Raw genomic sequence first — 19877 nt, 5'->3', positions numbered from 1 at the left:
GCATAAATAAACTTTATATCACAGAAACACTGTAAGGGCGCAATCCTATGGCCACTAGACAGTGGCTGGACAGCCATGGGATTATTCAGTTTTCGGGAACTGACCCTGGAGCCCATGTTCCGAGGTTGGTTCCCAGAAAACCGCCTCCCTGCCTCCTCCTCTGCTGCCTCGTAGGTGGTGTGGATAGTCCCAGGCTCCACACTCATAAGAGCAGCACAGAGCGGGAGGAAAAGGGGTGTTCCTGAGGGTGGGGACTTCAGAAGCGGTGGTACAATGCTTCCTATGGGTCGTCCAGCTGCCTCCCTCTGCTCTGAAGCGCTGCAGCTAGACAGCCGAACTCAGCCGTCTAGCTGCAAATGCAGAGCAGCCGGAGCGTGGAGGCAAAGATCTCCTCCGCACTCCACCCGCCCTGCATTGGATAGGCGGTCGCCTCTGAGTTTGGAGGTGGCCACCTATCCCCATAGGATTGCTCCCCCCATCTCCAGTAGCCTCCTTCTAAGGAAACTGAATCCTGGGTAAGCACTGGAACCCCTGAAACTTCTCACCACTCAGAAGTGGCGTGCACCTGTGTAGCTGTACGTTAACATTTTAGCGCTGCAAAATGTCTAGGCCCAAGATTCTAAGTTAGTAATCTGAGACTGATGACTATCAGATTTAAACTTGCCACCTTGAAAATGAGCCCCCAAACCTTCAGGATGAAGGCCTTAGATCTGGCAATCTTAGCTGAGCCCTGGACGTGGGCTTCCCTTGGGTACAGTCTCCCTGCTGCCCTTGAAAGCTTCATGATGGTGAAGCCAGTTCAGTTCCCTATAGATTTTGCTGCAAGCAGGAGAAGCGCAGCAGTGTGGTTAGCTCTGGAATGCACGCTATCGAGGAAAACCAGTTCGACAGGTTATTGCAACCTGCTCAGATGAGGGAGAGGGAGGAAGAGAGAGAAGACCTCACTACGCATGTTTGCTATATGATCAGACTCAAACACTATGAACAGTGTAATGGAATGATCCTGCTCCTGTGACCATAAGCCTCCAATGGCTTTCAGATGTTGTGGCAGGGAAGCCTGGATTTTCTCAGTGAAAAGACAAGTTACGTAAGGGCGGACATGCTTCTCTACTCTGTTAATACTTAACAGGCAACCAGAAGGGAGTGTTGGGCTGGGTTTACAGTGTACTCTCTGCTCATGCAGAGCCACAGGAAAGCCCAAGAGGCACCACCCATGTGAACTTAGATACTAGAATACCCACACACTGAATTGTCAGCAACATCCAGGGTTACCTTAGAATAAATTCTGATGTCACGAGGGCTCCTGAAAATTTGGAAACCACTGTAAGGAGAAGACAGTCATGCATCTGGGTATGATCCAGCCAAAGCGAAACACATAGGAACCCCCCATTAATTCTTAAGGAAGAGCTAAGCACATGTTTAACTGTAGAAACCAGATGTGTACCCCTGAATTTCTCCTACAGAACTGCCTTGTGCTGTTTGTTTTGTTTTTTGCGATTGCAGCCATAGAATTCTACCAGTCCCAAATCAACTTACTTACTTACATTTATATATTTATTTTTGCTGCCTCTTCGTTTTCTTTCTCTTGGCTCCTGTCCGGATAAGTCAGTATCTCTTCTTAGTCAAGGACAGTTTGGAGAAGGCCAGTGCATCTAACAACTCAAGATGTCCTTGGTAAAGCATGATAAGCACTAGCTAAGGGGCTCATCTCAGGAATGCAGAAGGCAAGCTCAGCTTGCAAAAAATGCTGTTAGTGTTGTGACACTGAGAAGAATTCCTTCACCCCTTGCTCCCTTCCCTTGTGGTTGAGTTCAGCTAGTTCCTTCCTTCCTTCCTTCCTTCTTTCCTTCCTTCCTTCCTTCCTTCTTTCTTTCTTTCTTCCTGCACCACTTTGAGTTCATGCAGCCTGTGAGGGTTCCGTACACACACAGCGGTGACCCTGCCATGATGGGTGCCGCTAAAGGCAGCAAAGTGGGTGACGCATAGATCTGCCACACTGGAATGTTGCATGCCCCTACTGAAATGAATGTGCTAAAAAAGGGTCATTTGTACATGCATGCTTAAATCTAACATGTTTGGTCCTCATCTGCATGCATAATCATTTTGTGCTTGGCTCGATGATCCCACCCCAAAAAAACATTTCCCAGATGTGCTGTGCTTGTAGCAAATGGCTTGTTTTAATCCTTCACTACAAAGAGATAATGGTTTAACCTCGGATTTGAAATAACTACTCACTTAGGTACCAGCAAAGGGAAACCTTTCAAATATTGACTCTTTTAGGCCACAACTGACCCACATGGTATGTATAGACAAGCTGGGCAAATATATTTTTTTTTATAGGCTGGTCATTGTCTGGACTGATTTGAAAGGTGCATTTAAAGCAGGGGTACATAACACTTTCGACCTCGAGGGCCGGAAGTGATGCTGACTCAGGGGTCAGGGGACACAGACACACAAAACCCCCAGCAATCTTGATACAAAACGCTCTTTCCTTGTTGGTGCTTTACCAATGGGGAAAGAGCGATCTGTATCAGGATCGCTGGGGGAGGGAATGCAGTGGAGGGCCAGGGTACTGGTGATGGGGGGCACAATTAAGATCTGGGTGGGGCATGCGGCCTCCAGGTTGCAGGTTGTGTATCCCTGGTCTAAAAGAATGATGCCACTCCTTTAGCTTTAACAAATAGCTCCTAGTATCTGGCTGCACATTTATCATCTCTCCCACTTTCCCATTCCCAACATTTGCAACTGAATTCTTTGGGAGGGGGAAGGCACCTTTTCCCCCTCAAGCAATATGTTAGGAGCTCCAGCCCATGCTAACTTACTAGGTCACCGATTTCTATGTTGATTGGAAAGGTTTGCTGGGTGATCACGCTCTTCCAGGCTCATCAGGGATTTTTCCTTTTTTCCAACCAAAATAAGGTAGGTGAAAAGATCAACAATATTTCTGAGCTGCATTGAGATGAACTCAGCTGTTACAGGGCAGCGGTACATTGGAACAACCACTTCTCTGGCAGCAAGATCCACTTTTCTGACCCTCTCTGCTTCCATGTCAGGAAATCAGTTTCTTATACATGACAAACCCATAACTCCAAGTATCAGTAGGCCTCCAGGTGCTTAATTCATGCAATCCAACTGTCCTCATCTGCCCCTATTTCTGCCGTTTGGGGGATGCAAAAAACGTTTCCAAGGCATCCCCAAACACTGTCATTGTTCAGGATTCAGCTCCTTCCCCAGGATCACTAAAAGTTAATCTCTGAGTAGATGAGAGAATGCATCTTGTCTCTAGTGCAAATGTAAGTAAATGCCTGTTCATGAACACTAAAAGATGCCACAGTAAGGGGGCGGGGGTCACCTCCACATGGAAGCCCCAGGGCTACAAAGCCATCATCAGAAGCACTGTTTCTGAACTTCCAGTTCCCAGGACTTCCACATTTTCTTAACAGCAGTGTTCCAGGCAGAAATTCAACAGGCACAGCTTTTCCCATCAATCCATCTACTGAACGTATGCCATCTTTGCTTTTCGACCATGTCCAAGTTGTAGGGTAAACTCCTGAACTTTGGTGCCATATTTTGTCTCTGCCATGAACCTCAGAAGGAATATCTGAACCACAGACACATGTGGATGCATGAGAGTTACACTCTACTCATTTCAAGGATGGCAGAGACCTTCTGCACACTTCTGTTAAAGGTGTGGAAGCCACTTCCTTGTTCTGACTGACATCATATGATGGATTGAATCTCAGATATCACTGTTGGTAATGCACAGGCCCTGGCTGAACATGTGTGTGTGTGTGTGTACTGTCTGCTCTTGCAGAAGGTTTGACCAGATCACCCTCTGAGTTCCTTTTGACTCTCTGATCTTATTAATGGTGTCCCTATTCCTACTAACACCATTTTAAAGCACACCACGATTGTGCCAGTATGCCCCTACATCTATTCCCAAATAGTTTGAACTCAATCATTGTGTAGGCCAGCTTTCTCCAACCTGGCACCCTCTATATGTGTTGGACTGCAAGTCCTATCATCCCCAGCCAGCATGACCAATGAGAGTCATAGTTCAACACATCCGGAGGGCGCTATGTTGGGGAAGGCTGGCATAGGCAGAGACTCCAAATGCCCCCAACACAGGCTGAGCAGCTAGTGAGTGCTGACAAGGCCTTCAGAAATTAGACATGTAAGGCTCAGATCCAATTAATTTCTCCTCCAGAGATGCAGGAATCTGAACCTTGAGCAAACATTTATTCCTCTGTTACAAAACTAATCCTCTTTACAGTCATGTGTTATGCTAAACTTTCCGCTTTTTGCTTGCCTCTGCATTTTATGCTGGGGAGCATTTAAACTACACATCCAAGACTCAATGCTGACAGATGCTTTTTCTTGGTTGTAGGTGTGGAACACAACTGATGGATGTTTGTTTTTTTTTTAAACAAGACCCTTAAAACTTTAATCACTGTCCATGAGTTATGAAGGATCATTTCAAGCCACGCTTTGTATAGGTAAATTCATAAAGATTGGTTCTCCTCCTTGTCTGAGGCCAATTGGGCATGTATGTTTTTATAAAGCATGGTCAAAGACAACTCTGAACAGGAAGGCCTTCTCCACTCCAGCCCCCACCTGGATTCAGCAGGTTCTGAATACGTTCCTCCGCCTGTAGTTCAAAACTCTAAAACTATTTCATTTAGCCAAATTCTTGATCACATGACCAAACGATTGCTCGTTTGTAGTTTTAGAGCCCATCTACATGTTACACAAAAGGAGGGGGGTAGATGAGGCAGTATTCTGGGCAGTAACCGTCCAGCTTCAGGCTGAAGGTGAGATTGGGCGCATCATATATTTTAAGTCTTTTCTGCATGAAAAGCGCCATGCAGTGGAGGCTGGTGGCTACAATGTCTGTAGGCCGGTGAATCTGCTCCAAGTTTCAGTTGGAATCTGTCAGAACTCTTAAGGAGCTATCCAGGGCACGGAAGCACCTTGGCTCCATGCATACAGTAAAGCTATATGCTTGCACGGTGGCCAACCAAATGCCTCTGGAAAGCCAACAAGCAGAGCGTCAAGGCAACAATCCTCTCCTGTTGTTGTTCACCAGGAAATGGTATTTAGTGACACCACATGCTGCTACAGAACATGGAGTTTCTATATAACTACCATGACTAAGAGCTTTTCTACACAAGGCAGTTAATCAGCTCTTAATCCACTGTATCTGCTTCAGGTTTTGTCACAGAATTGAGATCTGAGCACTACACAAACAGCTTTTCCTTTCCTGCTTTTCCGCTACATAACCTCTAGGTGGTACTGTGATATCCAGGAATAGCGGAAACACACAAGAGGAACTGCACTTTCTTTTGCTTTTGCAATTAAATGCCACATTTTCCCTGCTTTAAAAAAAACTCACATAAAGTGCTGGTTAGACACAGAAGCGAAACTGGAAGGTCATGACATCATCTAAACAACCGTGAGGGGGGATTGACGAGCACACAATAAATGCTTCATGTGGAAAAGCTATAATACCCTTGGATAGCACATCCTCCATGAATGTGTTTAATCCTCTTTTACAGCTACCTAAGCTTGTGGCCATAAGAATATTCAGTATCAGAGTGTATCTCCCCTGCCCCCCCCCCACCATTGAACCTGTATGGATTCAGCATCCCCCAGCCAGCCAGGCGATGCTGGAAAGGGCTGGCTGGCTGGGGGATGCTGAGAGTTGTAGTCCAACACATCTGGAGGGTGCCATTTTTGGGAAGGGTGGTCTACAAAATTGCTGTGCTCCCTGAAATGATACAAACTGCCAAGCTCTTTCCACCAAGCCACCCTGGCAGTGCCCAGGTATTTCTAGCATCAACTAGAACTAGATCACAAGCATCAACTTTAAAAGCTATCTGTTTCATGTATATTTATTTTATTTTGTTTGGGTAGTTATCATCAACTCAGAGAGAACAATATTAAAGTGTCCATGAGGAAAAATACAGTGGAATCAGTCACATTATCTCAATGGCAGGGAAAATATTACAAACAAAACTGTGTCTCATTTGGAGGTTGAGGCTGCAAGCCTCATTACACTCTAGTGGGCTTACTCTTGAGTAGAAATGCTTAGGTTTGCACTGTAAAAACCTTAAGAGTTTAAGGATTTAAAAGCTTGGCCTCATTTAGGTGGACTAGAAAGGTGAACAGCACAATCCTATGCATGTCTACTCAGAAGTAAGTCCCACAGAGTTCAATGAGACTTACTCCCCAATAACTGTGTATACTAGTATTGCAGCCTAGATGGGACTACACTCTTAAATCCGTACACTCAAGGTGGCAAACAGTCAGGTCCTGTTGATTTTCAAAGGCCATCTAGCCACAGAAAAGATTCATCAGTGGACCTCAGTTGTTGGGATGTTGCATAGGGGAGACCCAGGCTACCATATAGGGCTTTATAGGTTAGAAATTAGCCCAGAAACAGAATGGTAACCAGTGGAGCTCTTGAAGAACTGGGTGTTATAAATATCTGGTATTTTGTGTGATATCAAACTCAAGGTCGCCTTGGTGGATGATATGGGGATGGCTCTGGATAGGGACGAATGCTCCTTCCTTGTTCTCCTCGATTTCTCAGTGGCTTTTGATACCGTCAACCATGGTATCCTCCTGGACTGCCTGGAGGGGTTGGGCGTAGGGGACACCGTATTACAGTGGTTCCGTTCCTTCCTCTCTGGCAGGTACCAGAGGGTAGCTCTGAGGGAGGAGACTTCAGACCCTTGGCTGCTCATTTAAGGGGTGCCATGGGGTTCTATTCTCTCTCCGATGTTATTTAACATCTATATGAAGCCACTGGGGGCTATCATCAGGAGGTTTGGGGTGCAGTGTCACCAATATGCGGATGACGTGCAACTCTACCTCTCATTTAAATCCTCGCCAAGGTTGGCTGTAGAAACTCTGTCCAAATGTCTGGAGTTGGTGAGTGGCTGGATGGAAGGACTAAGCTGAAACTGAACCCCGACAAAACGAAGTACTTTTTGTGGGAGACAAGGGGAGGTTGGGGAGGTTGATCTGGTGCTTAATGGGGTGTGGCTACCCCTGAAGGACCAGGTCCACAGTCTGGGGGTCATTTTAGACTCCCAGCTGTCCATGGAGTCTCGGGTATCAGCTGTGAGCCAGGCAGCACTGTACCAACTCCATCTGATACGGCAGCTGTGCCCCTATCTCCCTGACCATCTGCTCCCATCAGCAGTTCATGCCCTGGTCTCCTCTTGCCTAGACTACTGCAATGCACTCTCTGTGGGGTTACCTGTCAGGGTGGACACTGAGCCCATAGAATCCCAGAGTAGTTCTGATTCTGAGGAGGAGCAGCTGCTCCTGGGAGAGGAGCGCGCTCATCCTTCCCAGGGCCAACAGCTGACAGAGATTCCTCCCACCGGCATTCCTAGCATAGATAGCAGTCCCGGGAGTGAGACAGCGTGGGAAGCAGACTTGCTGGATGCGTGACGCCGATGTAGGGAGCGGCGCCAAATGGAGGGCACGGAAAGGAGGCGTAGTGCCTGGTTGGCGCGCAAACAACGGTTGCGCCCAGAGGATCCAAGGGAAAAGGGAAGGGACGCTCCCTAGCCCATAAGTTCAGGGTCTGCCAGTGATTCTCCTTCAAACGGGGACCAACTGTTCCAACTTAGGGCATAGGTACTCTGCTGCTCATATCTAGTTGCTAACAGTAGAGTTGTTAAGTTGTAAAAGAGGAATAAAACTTTGAAAAGAATCCCTTTGTCTGTGTCTGGACTTGGCTACTGGATTAGTCTGAGACAGGCCTCCAAGGAGCCCTTGACATTACCCTTGAAGATGGTTCGGAAGTTGCAGCTGGTGCAGAACGTGGCAGCCCGCCTGATTAAAGGCAGCCATTGGCGAGAACACATGTCTCCAGTGCTGAAGGAGTTGCACTGGTTACCAGTTGTTTTCCAGGCCCAATTCAAGGTGTTGGCATTGACCTTTAAAACCCTATATGGTTCCAGCCCAGTCTTTCTTAAGGAGCGCCTCCAAAAACACCAGGGATGCCACTCAACGAGATCAGCCTTGGTAGGCCTTCTGTCTGTCCCATCAGCCAGGACAGCTAGGCTGGTGAGGACTAAGGAGAGGGCCTTTTCTGTGGTGGCCCCCAGTCTGTGGAATTCCCTCCCTAGTGACCTCCGCCATGCCCCCTCTTTGATGAGTGTCTGCTGGGTTTTAAAAACCTGGTTGTTCTGGTGAGCATTTGGGGTGGGTTAGGGTTTTTTAGAGCAGTGTTGTTTTGTTATGCTGTTTTGTTCAGTCGATTATGTAAATTCATTGTATTTCGTGTTATTAGTATTGTACGCTGCCTAGAGTGGCTGAGTGGCTGGCCAGATGGGCGGCAAGCAAACAAGCAAGCAAGCAAGCAAGCAAATAAATAAATGGTGAAAACGCCAAACAGGCAGAGAAAACATCTGCCGGTTGCCTTCATTCATAGGCTGCCCTTCAATATAAATATTTCCCGGGCAGCTTCCAAGTTAAAATCATAAAAGAAAACAAACACTATTTCTTGTATTAGCAGACCACAATGATATGGCATGTAGGATGCACTTCATACAGACTCATTCCACACAGGGGCCTGCAAAATGGGTGCAGATGAGACAGAACTGAAATACTGATGTTATATAAGGGGGTGGTGAGGAGGGAGGGAGATGTTTTTTCTAAAAAGTTTTTTAAAAGGGGAAGAGAAACAAAGCAGTGTCTTGAAAGGTGAAGCAATTAAGTAGGGATTTTCCTGTTCTCTCAGTTTAATGCTATAACTGCTATTTACTGTTTCTTTGTGGTAGCTTATGCTATCTGCCAGGTGGTTTTCTCAAGAAATATGGGAGGTCTCTGCTTTACGGGCCTCACATTTGCAGAATGACAAAGCCAGCAATGGTTGTTCAGGCAAGTCCTAATGCTGGACCCATTTCACTTGAGTTTTAGGCCTGCTTTGTGGGGCCTAAAACCTTGTAGGATCACCTTTGCTGAGGGAGGGACAGGGGAAGTGTCTCTCTGCTGGTTCTCCTAGAACTGTCAGTGGCTTTTGACACCATCAACCATGGTATGGGGAGGCTGTCTGAATCGGAAGTTGGAGGTACAGTTTTACAGAAGTTCTGCTCCTACATGGATGGCCGGTTCTAGAAGGGGGTGTTGGGGGACTATAGTTCTGCCTCTTGAGGACTATAGTTCTGCCTCGTGGAGTCTCCTTGGGGCCCTATTTTGTCCCCCATGATTTTTTAACATCTATATGAAACTGCTGAGGAAGATTGTCCAGGGGGATGGAGGGAAGTGTTGTCAATATGCAGATGACACTGCATATCCAGTGCGGGATGTGAGTGTGGTCAAATCAGTTGGAAACAGTGACCACACTGGTATCATTGTAATTTATATTTAACTGGAGAATTGCCAACACAGACACATTTGACTTCAAAAGAGGAAACTTCTCTGAAACAAGGGAACTAGTGGAAAGGAAGTTGAAAGGGGTAGTCAAGAGGGTAAAACCTCTCCAAAAAGCTTGGAGGTTACTCAAAACCATAATAATAGAAGTTCAGCTAGAATGTATACTACAAGTTAGGAAAGGTAGCACCAAGTCACCAGCATGGTTAACGAGCAGTGTTAAGGATGCTATTAGAGAAAAGAAGGCTTCCTTCCGAAAATGGAAGTCTTGCCCAAACAAGGAGAACAAAAAGAAACACCAATTTGCACAAAGGAAATACAAGCAGACAATAAGAGATGCAAAATGGCATTTTGAGGATCACATCGCAAATAACATCAAGGCCAACAATAAAGAATTCTTTAAATACATGAGAAGTAGGAAACCAGCTAGAGGGGTAGTTGAACCACTGAATGACAACAGAGTTAAAGGAATACTAAAAGAGGATAAGGAGATTGCAGAGAAGTTGAATTAATCATTTTCATCTGTCTTCACTGCAGAAGGTAAACAGCAGATACCTGTGCCTGAACTGATGTTTTCAAGAAGGGAGCCTGAGGAACTGTGGCAAAGAGTGATGACAAGAAATGAAGAGCTCCACCTTATTGACAAAATGAAAGCTAATAAATCACCAGGCCAAGATGGTATCCATCCTAGAGTGCTTTAAGAACATTCACTCAGATGTGAAATTGCTGATCAGTGTAACACAAATTTTTAAAAAGGGGATACAGTGGGGATCTGGGAAACTTAGCTTAACATCTGTTCAGGGAAAACTGGTTGAAAGCATTATTAACAATAAAATTAGTACTCATATAGAAGGACAAACCCTGATTAAAAAGAATCAGCATGACTTTTGCAAAGGTAAGTCCTGCCTCATTAACCTTTTAGACTTCTTTGTGAGTGTCAATAAAAATGTGGACAGGAGCGATCCAGTAGACATGGTTTACTTGGACTTCCAAAAGGCTTTTGACAAAGTTCCTCTCTAAAGACTCCTGAGCAAACTTAGCAGTCATGGAATCTTATGGGTCAGTAGCTGGTTAAAGAACAGAAAGCAGAGAGTAGAAATAAGTGGTCAATTCTCGCAATGGAGGGATGTAAGCAGTGGGGTCCCACGAGGATCCGTGTTATTCAGAATGCTGGACTAGATGGACCCTTGGTCTGATCCAGCATGGCTCTTCTTTTGTTCTTATAGTACTCAACTCTATCCTCTGCATAAAATGCAAATTACTCAGTGACTGTTCTGATGCGGTGCCTGGACTCGGTAATAGATTGGATGAGGGCCAATAAACTGAGATGCAGAGCATCTCAGCATGAGGCATTTATTGTGCACTCGTGAGTGTTCACTCATGGAAGTTCATGGGTCCTTTGCATGACGTTCTCAACCTCCGATGCCTCTCATGTTTTCAGGGGATAATCCGCCATTTTAAAAGTCTCCTTAATTGCGGTAATAAACCTAAATCACGCCATAAAACAGCGCCATCTGCTGGTGGCATCAATGAAACATATGGGAGGGAACCAGCAAAAACAAGGGGCGGGGGAGTGCATGCATTGTGCTGATCATGAAATCCCCAAAGACTCTGGAAGAGAAAGCTCCGTTACAGCTGCGCTGTTTTTGCTAAATGTGGAGAAATCCTCCACCCAGGCAAGAGGGAGGTTCTTTTTCTTCTTTCTTTTATTAATGGTGTTGGAAACATTACTGTGAATGGATATGCTTATATGTCATTTTTTTCTTTTCTTTTTTTGTCACTGTTTTTCCCCTTTCTCTTTGTTTATGTTATATTTGCATATATGGAGGTTCATGTAGTAGGTGGTTAATCTGTCTGGTTGAGTGGCATTAAACCTATTGTAAATGGGGTTGCATTTCCCCGGAAGGAGCAAGTTTACAGTGTGAGGGTGTTCATAGATCCAGTTTTGTTACTTGAGGCCTCAGTGGCACGAAGGGCCTTTTATCGACTTCAGCTGATATACCAGCTGCAACCTACCTGGACGGAGATAGCCTGGCTACAGTTGTTCATGCACTGGTAATCTTCCTGGACGATTGCAACGTGTTATATGTGGGGCTGCGTCTGAAGACAGTCCTCAAACTTAGTTAGTTCTTAATTCTGCAATTAGTGCAGAATAGAGCAGGGAAAGTCCTTATTGGAACTGGCTGTTTCAAACATATCACTCCAGTGTTGCATCAACTGCACTGCTTGCCAGTCAGTTTCCAGGCCCAATTCAAAGTGTTGGTGCTGACCTTTAAAGCCCTAAGGGCGCAATCCTATGGTCACTAGTTAGTGGCTAGATGGCCATAGGATACGTCGGTTTCTGGGAACCGACCTCGGAGCTCATGCTCCAAGGTTGATTCCCTGAGAACTGACTTCCCCACCCTCCCGCGCTGCCTCATAGGTCCGCGCTCAGAAGAGGAGTGTGGAGTGGTGTATTGCCCAGCTGCAGGCTTCGAACTCTGAGTGAAGATACACGAAAACAATACACGAAAATGGAGTGTTCCAGCAGGCGTTCCAGGGTGGGGAAGGCAGAAATGCTGGTACGACACATCCAACGTGTCATCTGGCAGCTGCTTCCCCCACTCCACCTTCCCGCGACTTGACAGCCAAAATCGGCTGTCTGGCTGCAAATGCAAGGCAGCTAAAGCACGGAGGGGACAATCCCCTCTGCGCTTCTCCTGCCCTGCACTGGATAGGCGGTCACCTCCGAGCTCAGGGGCAGCTGCCTATCCCAGCAGGATTGCTCCCTGAATGACTTAGGACCAATGTACCAGAAGGATCGCCTCCTCCCGCATGTTTCTGCCCAATGAGTAAGATCAAATTCAGAGGCTTTTCTCTGAATGCCACTGGCTATAGTGATGCGACAGGCGGCTGCCAGGGAAAGAGACTACTCTGTGGAATAACATCTGTGGAATAACATTCCCAGGGAGCTCTTCACTGTATTCATTTAGACACCAGGTTAAGACTTTTTCCTCTTCCAGCAGGCATTTAATCTTTAAACTATTGCTCTGATTATTAACCTTACTCGTGGCTCGTTAATATTTTTAAAATATTTTTAATGTTTTAATATGTTGATAATTGTTGTGTTTCATGCTTTGGTTGTTATTTGATTGATTTGGGTTTTTTATGATTGTAAATCGCCTCGAGGGCATCTTCCAGTTGGGCAGGATATACATTTAACAAACAAATAAATTGGTAGCAGTAAGGGAGAAGGTACTTTCAACCCATTGCTCCTCAGCAATATGCTTTTGCCATCTGCGCACCATCCAATGAACATAGGAGGAAGCAAATCTGTGCATCAGTTCGATGTCATGATGAGCAGGCACCTTGCATGGCGACTCCTTGCTATTGTGGTGTGGGCCACTGATGCTATGTTGACAAGTTACTAGTGTTCATTGTGGCACATTGGTGTCATACAAAGCTGAGAACTGGGGGAAGGAGGATCTTGCAGGCACAGTACTGGGATCACTCCCTCATGGAAAACTAAAAGGGCAAACTACACCATTTGGCCCTTCATCTTTACTTTTCCTAATTTGTAGATAACAGCTGTGCCCTCCGTGGCGCCACCTCAGTTAGTGCAGCTCTAGGCAGCTAATATTTGCTAGTAACCTTTAGTAATCAGATTAGATGGCTATAGCTAAATATTTGTCTGGTTAGTTCAAATAAATATTTGAAACGTGGCCCCACCCCATGCCTGCCTCTTTGACCTTGCTGCCCTTTGGCTCCCAGACCACTTAGCTGTTCTTGCAAATGAGCTGTCTTGAAAATGTCCTGTTCTGATGTCTGCGTGAAATTTGTTACGGTCGTTCCCCTTTGTCTCCTTAGTGACTAACGTTTCTGTCTCTGGATGAAGAGGTTCTGATTCCCTGGACAGTGTCGGCTCCAGGGGTTTTATGTCAGTATATGTGTGTGGGGGGGGGGGGGCTGCTTGGTCAAGATATTGTAGTGCACAGGTGCAGAACTAGAATGGGGTGGGTTCTGAATTGCTCCCCCATGTGGGCTCTCCGTGGGCTAGATGATGTCAGCGGGGATAGCCACACCCACTGACATCACCCCCTCTTTTGCTTTTCTCTGTGCTGAGAAAGGCACGGAGCTTCATTCTCTCAGTATGGAGAAGGGACTGAGCCAGTGCTGGGGGTGACATATGCTCCACAAAGCCTATTGGCTGGCACTGGGAAAAATGCCTGCTCCTCTCACTGCTGGGCAAGTCCCCTGTTCTTCTAGGGGGCATTCTTCCAAGGGGTGGAGCTTCAGGGGGCAGAGCTTGGAGTTCAAGCCTCACCCTCTAGGGGAACTAAGGAAGCTCCGTGGGCCAGATGCAGAACCTCCGCAGGCTGGATTACACCCACGAACCAGAGGTTCTGCATCCCAACTGTAATAAGTTTTACCATCATCTTTCTATAAATAACACTATCCCTGTGGGTTGCCTTAAATTAAGGCAATACCTGGCCAGGGCTTTGGACTTGGCAAAGGAACGTTAATATCCTGGGCTATTCAGGTGATGCGATTCTATGGGAGCTAATTGTTAAAACAACTGATTTTTGATACAGGACAATTCTGGAATGCTTTGAATAGGAAATTCCCCAAAGGGGACATAGCTTCTCCCACATTAGCTAAGGATAATATAATTTAAGTGTGTGTCAGTGTGTGTCTGGGAAACAGAACAAAGGGGACAGACTACAATTTTCGGTGGGATACAGAGGAAGAGGCGGAAAGCTTTGGGCTCTGTAAACATTGCACAGGGGGCTGCTTTTCTCTCTCTCTGGAGATCTGTGTGGGGCAGTGGATTTAGCTGTTTCTTGGAGTGTTAAACTGTGCAGACACCTATGCTTGCTCAACCAGTATATTTGCAAATAATTATGAAATGCCATAACCCTCCAATGGCCTCCTTTCAAAGGAAACTGAGCCCAGGTAAACGTTGAACTTCACATGGCTTGAAGAAGTGGGGCGAGCATAACAATACACTCAATGAGAGCCAGTGTCGGACCGGGAGCTGGGAGATCCGGGTTCTAGTTCCCACTCGGCCATGGAAGCTAACTGGGTGACTCTGGGCCAGTCAAAGACTCTCAGCCCAACCTACCTCACAGGGTTGCTGTTGTGAGGATAAAATGGAGAGGAGGATTATGTATGCCACCTTAGGTTCCTTGAGGAAGAGAAAAGGCAGGATATAAATGTAATAAATAAATACATAATGGGGCCACTCCTCCACAGCCCCACTGCCACAGCCCCACTAGCTCCTGCTTTCTCCTCCTCCTCACCCCACCACAGCTCACACACTTGCCTTGGAGAGAGCTGGTGGGCAAGCAAATGAAGAGACCGTGGCAGCTGCTCCTCCTACTCACCGCTTGCTCACCCTCTGCGTGCCAGAGGAAAGGGCAGGCCAGTGAGCAGGTGGCAAAGACAAGGAGGAGCAGTGGCGGCCAGGGCGCTCTCAGCTGTGAGATCCCCACAGGTACATGGGCCATGGCAGGGGCCAAACCCTTGATACAGTTTCTGCCTCTGGGTGTTCACACTATGGAAATGTAAGATCTTGCACACCTTTCTAGCAAATGTCAGTGTTTGATCCAGCCATTAAAAAAGTGTAATTAATGGCTCATATACCCCCCACCCCTGTTTAATAACCATCTCCCCAAACCTGAGGTTTTATGTTGCCCATGTTTCCTGAATAAATTACTTATTAACTCTGAAAACACAAGAGGACGGCAATTTGATGTTATGTAGATGCCCGTTATTGAATGAAGAATGGCAATTCTTGGCAATTCTACACTAAACATCTAGTTAATTTGCAGAAGCAAACCTAGACCACAGGTAATTCCTTTCACATAAACATGAATCTCACTAATCTACACACATCTCAGGTGACTTAAATTTTAATCTGGGTGATCACAATATGTGTCAGAATCCTGAGAACCACTTCTTGCATTGTGCCTAGAGATGCTAGAAAATTCTGAAGAAAGCCAGGGTATAAACAGCTTAGGATGAGTAAGGGAGCTGGTTTTGGGTGCAGACTCTAGCCAGGCGAGTAGCTTTCTAACAAGCCTCAATACCTCTGGATCATGCTGTTGAAAGTTCTGTGTTCCAGAGTACTGTGACTCTGTGTCATCCTAGACATCCCTGAACTTGGTAAAGAAAAGCGATTGGCTACGTTGTTTCCGTTTTGTCTCATGGCTCTCAACCTGGCCCTTTTTCTTGGACATGAAGAGCTTCTGAAGCTTATGTGCTGCCTCGACTGACTCTCCCCATGTTTCTGACGCAGTCGCAGCTGAGTGGTGCTGAATTCTCAAATATGCAGCTCCTTGGCTGCTGTATATGGATCTCTACCAAACACATAGGTGAGTTGCCAGATGGTCTGGGTGGGAGCCTCCAGAGAGACAGATTATGTGACTCCTTCCTAACCACCCCTTCCCTCCATTTCGCTCTCTCCTTCCCCCCTCCCCCAAACAACCATGGGAGTCTTGCAGTCTAGCTCTCTTACCCTATAAACCTCATCCAACACATGAATGGATAGCCAGAAGTGTAAGTGGAGCCCATGATTGCTTCTCCTCTGCTCACTTGCGTGCTGCTGATCTTCAGGCCCTTGACACGGTGCAGTGGTGCTGTTCTCTCTCCACTACTAATGAAAACAGTAACAATTTGTTAAGCACTTGCTACACAGTGAGGTAGGCTTGATCCCTTTCATGCAAGAAGATGAAGCAAGAACCCAAGCCACACGTCTGGCTGGCTTTGTTGCCCAACAATATCAGTGGCATTCATAGCTCTGTTTCTCTTACTGAGACATTTACCACATGTTGCTGTATAGTGCTGAGTTGATAGAGTAGCATTTCCCACTCTATATGTGCGATGCGCTCTTTCACATATACACGTAACCGTATGCTTTGTGTGGAGCACGCACAGTTTGCCACTCAACAACTGGCCCAGGGGCAATTGTTCCTCAACCCAGGGAATCAGGCAAGCAAAGCTGGAAAGAACTGACCGTTTTCTAGAAATGTCACTCTTGTGGCACTCTGTTTTGCCAGACAGCAGGGGACGGGTGTGATGCTTTCTAGACCTTGTCTGCAAATAAAACCCTAAAAAGAAGATTTGCAATCTGTGTGCAGAGCAATGTTTTTCTCTACAAGAGTAAACAACTCTCAGGAGTTCACAGGCACACCTTACACAGGGCAAGGCTGCAGGAAGTGCGTTGAGTGAAGCAACCCACATTCTGAAAACAACTAATGGTTTGTTTGAATTGGCCCCCTAAATAGGTAGCTTTGGCATCAATAACTCTCCTCTCAGCCTACCTTACACCACATGACATAGGATACATGACATAAGGTGCAGCTAATAATTATTAATAAGATGGATAGGGAGGCCTTTCTCCTGTGCTGTTTTCAGCTTGCTTGGCCTGTTTTTCTGCCAGCTAGCCTCCATGCAAATTAATGGACCATCTTTGATGTATATCCATTTGTAGTTGCAAATTATCGACTATTAGAATGGCCATTGTGTGTGCGTGTATGGGCGGGGGCGGTGTTCTCCCTGGAACAGGTGATTTAGTTCTATACAGGAAAACCCTTCTAGTAAGCCCTGATGAAAATGGCACTGTTATATGAACATTAAAGGATGGGACCATAGCAATGTTCTCTTTTATGGTTTTTGTCCTTGGAGTGGTTATCTTTATTTGAGCATTGATTGACGTGAAAAATAAAAATGTGTATCTTTATTTTGGGAGGGAAACTAGAATCATAGAATAGTAGGGTTGGAAGGGGCCTATAAGACCATAGAGTCCAACCCCCTGCTCAGTGCAGGAATCCAAGTCAGAGCATCCCCAACAGATGGCTGTCCAGCCTCATTTTGAATGCCTCCAGTGTGGGAGAGCCCACCATCTCCCCAGGTAATTGGTTCCATTTGTCGTATTGCTCTAACAGACAGGACGTTTTTCCTGATGTTTGGCTGGAATTTGGCTTCCTGTAACTTGAGCCCATTATTCCGTGTCCTGCACTCTGGGATGATCGAGAAGAGATCCTGGCCTTCCTCTCTGTGACAACCTTTCAAGTACTTGAAGAGCGCTATCCTATCTCCCTGCAGTCTTCTCTTCTCAAGGCTAAACATGCCCAGTTCTTTCAGGCTCTCTTCACATGGCTTTGTTTCCAGTCCCCTGATCATCTTTGTTGCCCTCCTCTGAACCCTCTCCAGCTTGTCTGCATCCTTCTTAAAGTAAGGTGCCCAGAACTGGACACAGGACTCCAGATGAGCCCTAACCAGTGCTGAGTAGAGGGGAATTAGTACTTCCCGGGATTTGGAAGCTATGCTTCTATTAATGTAGCACAAAAGAGCATTGGCCTTTTGTGCAGCCACATCACATTGTTGGCTCATATTCAGCTTGTGATCGACAACAATTCCAAGACCCTTCTCGCTTGTAGTGTTGTTGAGCCATGTATCCCCCATCTTGTAACTGTGCATTTGGTTTCTTTTTCCTAGGTGCAGAACATGGTATTTATCCCTATTAAAATTCATTCTGTTGTTTTCTGCCCATTGCTCCAGTCTAACAAGATCACTTTGAATTTTGTTTCTGTCTTCCAAAGTATTAGCTATCCCGCCCAATTTTGTGTCATCTGCAGATCTGATCAGCATTCCCTGCACCTCCACTTCCAAGTCATTAATAAAAATGTTGAAGAGCACTGGGCCCAGGACTGAGCCCTGCTCGTTACCTCTCCCCAGGTTGAGAAGTTCCCATTGATAAGCACTCTTGGAATCAGATTCTGTAGCCAACTGTGGATCCACCTGAGGTTAAGTGCTCTGTGTTTGTGTCTGTCTCTGTCTGTATGCATGCTTAAATTGCACTGTTATAGATGCCTGGTTTTCAGAAGCAAATATTGAAAGACTCTGTTTCAATGAATCTTTGACACAACTCCTTGTTCTGCATACTCTACTGTAGCCAAGCTTATTAACTGAAATAAATGCATATTCTTCTCCTGTTTATCCCTGACTTAATCTACCTCCCCTTCTTCTGTTGTCTCCTCTGTGTTCCTCCACTGGCAATGATATGAACTTCTGCAGCATATACTGGAGTCGCACACAACTGTAGACATGCAAAGGCCTGCTTTATCCAGTCTCATGATCCCTCAATTATTTTCAGTTATGTAACATCCTAAGTTTAAATGTTCCTCACTTTTGCTAATGGTAGATTGTAATTGTAAGTGCTCTGGTCAGGAAGCTTGGTTTGCAATCTTTTTTTCTTCCTTTTTTTAAAAGACAGACAGGCCTATAGATTTAACCCTTGCATGCCAAACAGAAAATCCAACTGATGAAGCTTTTCTGAGTTGTGGGATACACTGATGACAAATAACACGGATTGGGTATCACTTCCATGGCTTGTCAGCCATCTCTGTACCTTTGCATTGATTAGACAGAATATTCCTGGAAGGCAGGAGGTTTCCCTTATGGAGCATTTGGATGTAATACTGTCTAGCCTACGGGAGCTCTGAGATGTATCCTCCCATGCCCTTGCTGAAACTGATCCAAGACCCAGAGTAAGGACCTGTGTCTTGACACAAGCAGAGAGGCAACTAGCATGAGATACTTCTGGGTGGGCTACACAGGTGGGTTATACATGTTCAAGAAACCAAAACAACACGTTTCTAAGGATCATTTTACTCATTTAGGGTGCAATCCTATGCATTTTTAGACAGAAAAAAAGTCATACAACTCCCAGCATGCCCCACCCAGCATGGCAGTCTGAAGGGATACTGGGAGTTGTAGGACTCTTTTTCTGTCTAAACATGCATAGGATTGTGCCCTTAATGGCTTTATTCTGAAAAGAAAAAAAAAAGATGGAACAAGTGGTGGCAGTGGGAAAACATGGGAGAATTGAGAACAATATTGTCTGGACTTCCTGTAAAATTCAGTGAATGAGGCGGGGGCGATTGCAGAACAAAAGCCTCATCTGGAAGCACCCTAAGAGGAAAGTTAATTGTGTGTTGAAGTAATACGCATGTGCAGTGCCGTCTTTGGAAGACTGCAATCGTTCAGATATTTTCCCATAACCTTATGTATACTCTTTGACTTTAGCTTCCTTTTTTGGATCAAAAGTGGAGCTGTGGCAAAGAGCCATAGCAGAACCACTGATGTAGCAACTTAAAATTAGCTAAAGGCAATGTGAAAATAGCTGATTTTTATAAAATATGGCTTGGTTTTATTACATATACAAATCAGGGACATATGCAGTGACATCTCTCAACCCTTTCCTCAGATTATGGAAAAGGATTTTAGGATTTTTCGGTTTCTGGGAACTGAGCCTGGAGCCAAGGCTCTGAGCTCGGTTCTCAGGAACCACGCTCCCCACCGCCTCCCCTACCTCCTCGTAGGCGGCACGGTTCGTCCCCTTCTCCGCGCTCATAACTGCCGTGCAGAGTGGGTGAATAGGGGGCGTTCCTGGGGGGGCACTGTTACAATGCTTCCTATACGCCATCTGGCAACGAAGATGATCA

General features: G+C 45.9%; 1 pseudogene across 9 annotated transcripts in view; it reads right to left on the bottom strand.

Annotated features, from left to right (window-relative positions):
* LOC146351768 (protein CFDP2 pseudogene) overlaps positions 1–17213 on the bottom strand; it is a 58909-nt pseudogene extending 41696 nt beyond the window's left edge. For 4 of the 9 annotated variants that reach the window (XR_014789659.1, XR_014789661.1, XR_014789664.1 and 1 more), the window contains exon 1: positions 1545–17213. The product of XR_014789659.1 is annotated as a protein CFDP2 pseudogene, transcript variant X6 (transcript). Of the gene's footprint in view, positions 1–1272 lie in introns of all 9 variants that reach the window. The other 5 variants (XR_014789663.1, XR_014789665.1, XR_014789662.1 and 2 more) reach the window with 4 other exon arrangements.
* Positions 17214–19877: the final 2664 nt, after the last annotated feature.

Source organism: Heloderma suspectum, chromosome 3, assembly GCF_057233095.1.
Source record: "Heloderma suspectum isolate Gila_16-S chromosome 3, 16-S_ref, whole genome shotgun sequence".
NCBI classification, from domain to species: domain Eukaryota; kingdom Metazoa; phylum Chordata; class Lepidosauria; order Squamata; family Helodermatidae; genus Heloderma; species Heloderma suspectum.
Note: the sequence above shows the minus strand (reverse complement) of the source record. Positions and strands in the feature narration are given on the sequence as shown.